The sequence below is a fragment of the Leptonychotes weddellii genome, chromosome 9, assembly GCF_054177405.1.
Source record: "Leptonychotes weddellii isolate Sample4059 chromosome 9, ASM5417740v2, whole genome shotgun sequence".
In the NCBI taxonomy this organism is placed as follows: Eukaryota; Metazoa; Chordata; class Mammalia; order Carnivora; family Phocidae; genus Leptonychotes; species Leptonychotes weddellii.
The window spans coordinates 73,188,572-73,194,419 of NC_138377.1; the positions used below are offsets into that span (position 1 = coordinate 73,188,572).

General features: G+C 49.8%; 1 long non-coding RNA gene across 1 annotated transcript; it reads right to left on the reverse strand.

Annotated features, from left to right (window-relative positions):
- Positions 1-3,544: 3,544 nt before the first annotated feature.
- On the reverse strand, positions 3,545-5,355 carry LOC145723487 (uncharacterized). Its single transcript, XR_014148583.1, has 2 exons — positions 4,619-5,355; positions 3,545-4,539 (listed from the first exon to the last, which is right to left on the reverse strand). It is a non-coding gene; the product is annotated as an uncharacterized LOC145723487 (long non-coding RNA).
- Positions 5,356-5,848: the final 493 nt, after the last annotated feature.

A 5,848-nucleotide genomic window follows, 5' to 3' on the forward strand; every position in this document is an offset into this window, starting at 1 on the left:
TAAATTCTTCATAATTTTGGGGCGCCTGGGTGGCTCAGTCGGTTGAGCATCTGCCTTCGGCCCGGGTCATGGTCCCAGGGTCCTGGGATCCAGCCCCGCGTCAGGCTCCCTGTTCAGCGGGGAGTCTGCTTCTCCCTCTCCCGCTCCCCCTGCTTATGCTTTCTCTATCAAATAAATAAATAAAATCTTTTAAAAAATTCTTCATGATTTTTTGACCAGGGTCCTGCATTTTCATTTTGCACTGTGTCCCACAAATGACTTAGAGAGTTCTGCTCATACTCCCCACCTCTCCAGTCCCCCTGCCTAGGGTACCGGTCCCTCTGGATCATTACTGGGACTCACTGGCACAGTCTCCCCAGGAACCCAGGATGGCCCTTGTCCTTGCTTGACTCCCCTTCCTCTTGGCAGACCCCTGTGTTCCTCACCTGGTCCTTGCCTGGTCCTCCCTGGTTCCCCGGGAGAAGCTCATCAGCCTCTGCTTCTCACATGCACCTTTGCTCTGGCTTCGGGGACGGTGGGGGATTCTATAACAACACCACTGAGCCTGTTTCCAGTGTGGGGTCGGTCCCAGCAGCCGGGTTTGCGCCTCACGGCATCTGGTGTTCCCCTCCAGACGCTGTACCTCACACAGAGCGGGAAGCCTTCAAAGGAGCCATGCCTTCCTGGTTGCTCCCTTGCATCCTGATGCAGTCTGATGGTGTTTTTGCAATTTTCCTGTCAGCTTGGTGAGAGAAGTTCAAAGAGACTCTGTCTTCCTTTCTGGCTTCCTTTCCAGACAGAACAGCTTTCTCTCGGCTGCTCCCCTGCCCCACCTCTCTCAAGGAAATTGGTGTCTTTCCTCTTCCCTCCCCCCCCAAAAAAAGTTCCTGAGGGTTATCCTGAAAGCAGGTGGGGAGAGCAGCTGAAGTATGAGGCAGGTCAGAAATCAGCCAACTCCTAGCTGTGTCATCTCTTTGCCAATACCCTGTGTGGAGTTAGACTCTCGGAGGCTTTTCTGAGGGAGAAGCTCAGAAAGAGAGGGGCTAGAAGAACATTAGCATCTCTTATTAGACCACCTGCAAGTCACCAATTCTGAAAGAAGGTGATGGATTCTTCAGAACTTGCCCCTGGGCACACTTCCTAGTGGCCGGTGACAAAGGGGAATTTGCCCACCTGCTGCCTTCCTGTGGGTGAAGCTTAGTGGCTGAGGTTATTCCTTGGGAAGAACCTTGGATCCCAGGGGTCTTGGAAGGGTTCTTCGAGCTGACAATGTGGGGCAGTCACTCCTGGCCCAAATCAGGAGTTTCCCAGTTTTCCCAAGGCATTAGCGTTGCTCAGCATTGTACTCGGTCAATTCTAACTGCCCCAGAAAACCTAGTGTAGTGCTCAGGAAAGTGTACAGACACAGTTAACATGGTCCCTCTGTCCCTGCTCTCCCTCTTTCCTCCCTATTAAAATGAGTCAACAGGATCTGGGGAGGGGGGAGGTGGCTAGAAGTACCAGGCCAGACATAACCACCTACTGCAGGAGAGCCTGCCAGACCCAAAGATCAGCTCAGAGCTCTAAGTCTTCCTTTCAAGATCGGCACTGAAACCAGCCAGAGACCAACTGTGCACACTCCCTGGATCTGGGGATAGGACTAAATAGGTAAGACCGGACAGGAGACAAAGTGAACAGTAGGCCCAGAGCCAGTAGGAACAGGCTCTGAAAATCAAAATCCCAAAAGATAGGGAGGGGGATGGTTTCCAAGGAGACCCCAAAGCGTAAGGCCTGTGGAGAAGGCTCAAATGGCAGAGGGATAGCTGTTCAGCTTCTGGAGAAAGGGGGAGGGCACCCTGGAGCAGGAGAAGGGCAGAGTTGTAAATGAGGGCAGTCAGCAAAAATTACTTCTTGCCCCGCAAAAGGGAAGAGGAGACAGGATGGAAATTTCCACTAAGCAAGACTGTCAAGACACTGGGTAAAAGTGGAAGGGGAAAGATGGACACAGGGCAGGAAGTCACACCATCAGAATCAAAGTGATTCACTTTGAGCTTGGTGATGAGAGAAGGAGGGGATCAAGTAAGTGGTGAAATTGTAACCACCTTAGTCAATCGTGTGACCCAAAAGAGCATGGGACTTTCCTTGCGGAATTAAAACACACAGACTTGGAATGCCCTTTGTGGCCAGAGATGGTTGGCTGAACACCAATTCTGAGCCCTTCCATAGCGTGTGGATGATGGTGGGAAGTGCCCACCCGGCCAAGGACTCTATTTCCCAGGTCCCCTTACAGGAAGCACGGTCCCATGTGACTAGGACTCACTAATGGAAAATGAATGGGGTGGTGTGTATCATTTCCAAGCAGACGTGGCTAAGGAGCAGACGTGCCTTCTCCTCCCTCTTGTTCCCCCATCTGTAATGGCTCTGAAGGTCCGTGCTGAAGTTGGCCAAGTGACAAACTGGAAGGAACCTGGATCCCTGAATCACCATGTTGAAGGCCTTCAACACCAAACATCCACATTAGACAGATGTGTGAGTGAGAAAGAAACTTTTTTTGTGTTAAACCTTTGAGATTTGGCGGGGGGGGGGGGGGTTCTAATATAGCAGTTATCGTTCCTTCCATCTCCAACCCAGAAATTGCACTTACAGGAAGGTTTCCTAAAAAAAAAAAAAATCATCAGAGACGCAAAGATTTATAGAACCTAAGAATAAGGAACAAAATCTTCAATGGCTATAATCATGGTGAACGCCGCACAGGCCTTGGAAGTATGGGGATGGGCAGTGGCCCACGGCAGAGGGAGAATAGATTGGGCAATTGCACAGTAGCGCAAATATTCACTGTTGTGGTGGGAAGAAGGAAGAACAGCAGTTGAGAAGAAAAGGAGAAAACTGATCAATAAACCCTGTGTTTAAAAAATGTGTAAACTGAACCATCTGTACAAACATTCTGGCAGAGGTTGGTGAATAGATCCTGGCATGGAAATACTTTGTTAATTGTGATTGGGGGTAATTGGCACTTTTCCCTAAGAAATCCTTCGACATATGATTAAACTGCTACGGTCTCTTTTACCTTTTCTATCTAGATTTCTCCAGCCTGGAGATCCCTGGACCTGGGGATAGGACTAAATAGGTAAGACCGGACAGGAGACAAAGTGAACAGTAGGCCCAGAGCCAGTAGGAACAAGCTCTGAAAATCAAAAGCCTGGGGCTAACAACTGAAGTCTTTTCTTCTCCTTTCCATAAGTGATCCTTCTTGCCATCCTGTCTGGCCCCAGGCAGTGATGGTAATACTGGTAGAGTAAGTGCTAGTACTAGAAGTTATGTTTAAAATATACTATATTTGTATTTTGCTTATACTTTCAAATTACTTTCACTATTTTGCAGAATTGGAATCCCTATTTCAAAATTGGTGTCTTTTGGACTGGCGACTCTCACATACACCAGAATTGATTTTCAAGGTGTTTTGTTTTTTTTTTCCAATATGGGAAGAAAACAAAAAGAGAAAAAGAAAAGAAAAAACTGTCCTCCTTGGTAACTATGTTAGCGGGGATAGGGCAGGGTATACTGCAATAATAAAGTAACTCCGAAATTCCAGTGAACACAAAAAAGGTTTATTTCTCTCTTATGTGGGCTGTTCATTCCAGGTTGGCTGGGGGCTCTACTCCACATAGTCCTCCGAGACCCGAGGTGACAGTTGACACCACGCTGTAGCTGTACTATCCGGAACAAGGTGCCTCCTCAATCACGGAACATGGGAAGAGAGAGTAAAGAATGGCACAAGGGCATTTTCTGCCCCAGCCTGGGGGTGACACACCACACATCATTTCTGCTTATATTTCATTGGTCATTCGTATTTTGTTGTCACATGGCCCACCTACTGGTGCAGGACTAAATACAATGTTTCACAAGCTACATCATCTCTCATCCTGTGCACCATTCCCTCCTGCCCATTTTGCTACTTCTCTTCATATACGTACAATAATCTAACTTTCTGAGAGGATACTAGGAAGGACAGGGGTAGCAAATGTGTACTGTTATTTCCTCCGTGTCCAGCAGACATTGCTCATTAGTCATGGCACTCTTTTCTGCTAAGCCTAGATGGAGCATCAGAATCCTTCTTAACACAGCTGGCTGCTGGTTTCTCACTACAGATGAAACTCATTTGCCCTTACCTGCCTAGAGAATTTCACTGACCCCGAGGATGAGGACGAGGCCGTGGAACTGGCTCGCTTGGCTCCAGCTCTGCTACCTAATCTGGAATCTCCAATGTTACCAGCATTTTTGGGCTCTGGTGTTTTCCCTTCAATTTCTACCACTTTGATCGGGGTAAGAACAATCAAAGGAAACTTGACTTCCTTTACAACTAACACGGGCTACCACATAGACTGAAAGAAAAGACATCTTCAGGGAAAAACAGAAATGCAAGTCCTTCTGACCCAAAACTTTGAAATGGATCAATCCAGACCTCCTCTCCAGAAGCCTCCGTAGTTCCACAGGTTCCTCCCCGAAATCAAGGAAGGAAATCTTTCTTTCCTATCTTCAGTGACATGGAGCGAAGAGAATATCCTTCATAAAAATATCCTCCTTAAGGGTTAAACAAAGGAGGATCTCAGTAAGAAAATCCAGATTGTTTTTCCCCCTCAGCCATGAACACTCTGCTCACCATTTTCTGTTTATTTCGAGCTTTATCCTGAGCCCCCGGGGTCTCTGGTAAGAGATACTCTAGAAAACAGGGGAGTTGGGGCAGGCTGCTGGCTTCCTTTTTTTCCTTTTCTTTCCCCCCTGTAAGTCGTTTCCCAAAACTTCTTAAAGTCCTCACGTTATACAAAGTGAAGATTTGCTCTCTCACACCAATAGCCGAGAAGTCCCTCCCGACAGAAGTTTTCACTACTGTTGCTGTTTGCCATTGGCTCTGCAGACGTAAACAGGGTCATCTGGGGCCAAAGAGGGTGGGTGTTTAGTTTTCAAGCTCTGGGGTTAAGAGTGAAAGCATGTGACTCCAGCCTGGCCAGAAACAGAGAAGCCTTTGTGTGCCGGGAGCCAGCGATTGGCAGTCCTGAGGCTACGCGCAGGGGGAGCGAGAAAGAGCGCTGACCCGGGTTTCAAGGGTCCGAGAGGAGACCACTGGGGAGAGGCTACCTCTTTGTGTCAGGCTCCGAGGCTTCCGTGGGGGAGCTTCTGGCCCGTGGCTCCTGGGGGAGCCAAGCGCTTCCAAATAAAAGAGAGCTGCCATGGCTTGCAGAGGGACACACGTACTCCCATGGCCGGGGGTGGGAGGAGGCAGGCCGAAGCTACTGGAAGCAAGAGCAGTGTCCGAGGGGGAGTTTCCCCGACAGAACTTCCTTGGAGTCCTAATCTCTGAACACTGCAGGCTGTTCCTGTGCCATTGCTCCTCGAAGCTCCCCCCCTTCTCATCCCGGATGGCTGGGGTGAGCGGGAGAAGGGACCAGAGCAGCCCACAGCACATCTCCCCCTCGCGGCCCCTTGTTCAGGAAGGGGAGGGTTGTGGCTGGCAGAGCAGTGCCAGAGGGAAGCTAGCAGGCTGCTGACTCAGCCCACCCTGGCTGCACCCTCAGGCACCCACAGCCATTGGCAACACCCTTCACCACGGTGCTGAGGACCCACAGACGTTTGGGGAGCTTGGGGTCCGCCCGTGGCCAGCCCTGAGTGAGGCGGGTGGCCCTCTGCCTGGTCCACCGTGCTAAACTGCTCACGGCCCACTTGTTGCAGCGCCGGGGTGGGGGGGTGCCCTTTCCCCAATCCCGCCCCTTCCCCCCATATTGCTGCTTTGAATCTTCCTGCAGTGAGCAAGGCAAGTCTTTTGAAAGTCTGCAGAATCTGACTTCCAGACTTCGGCTGGGGGAGAAAAAGGAAACAAGGTTGATTTAGCCAC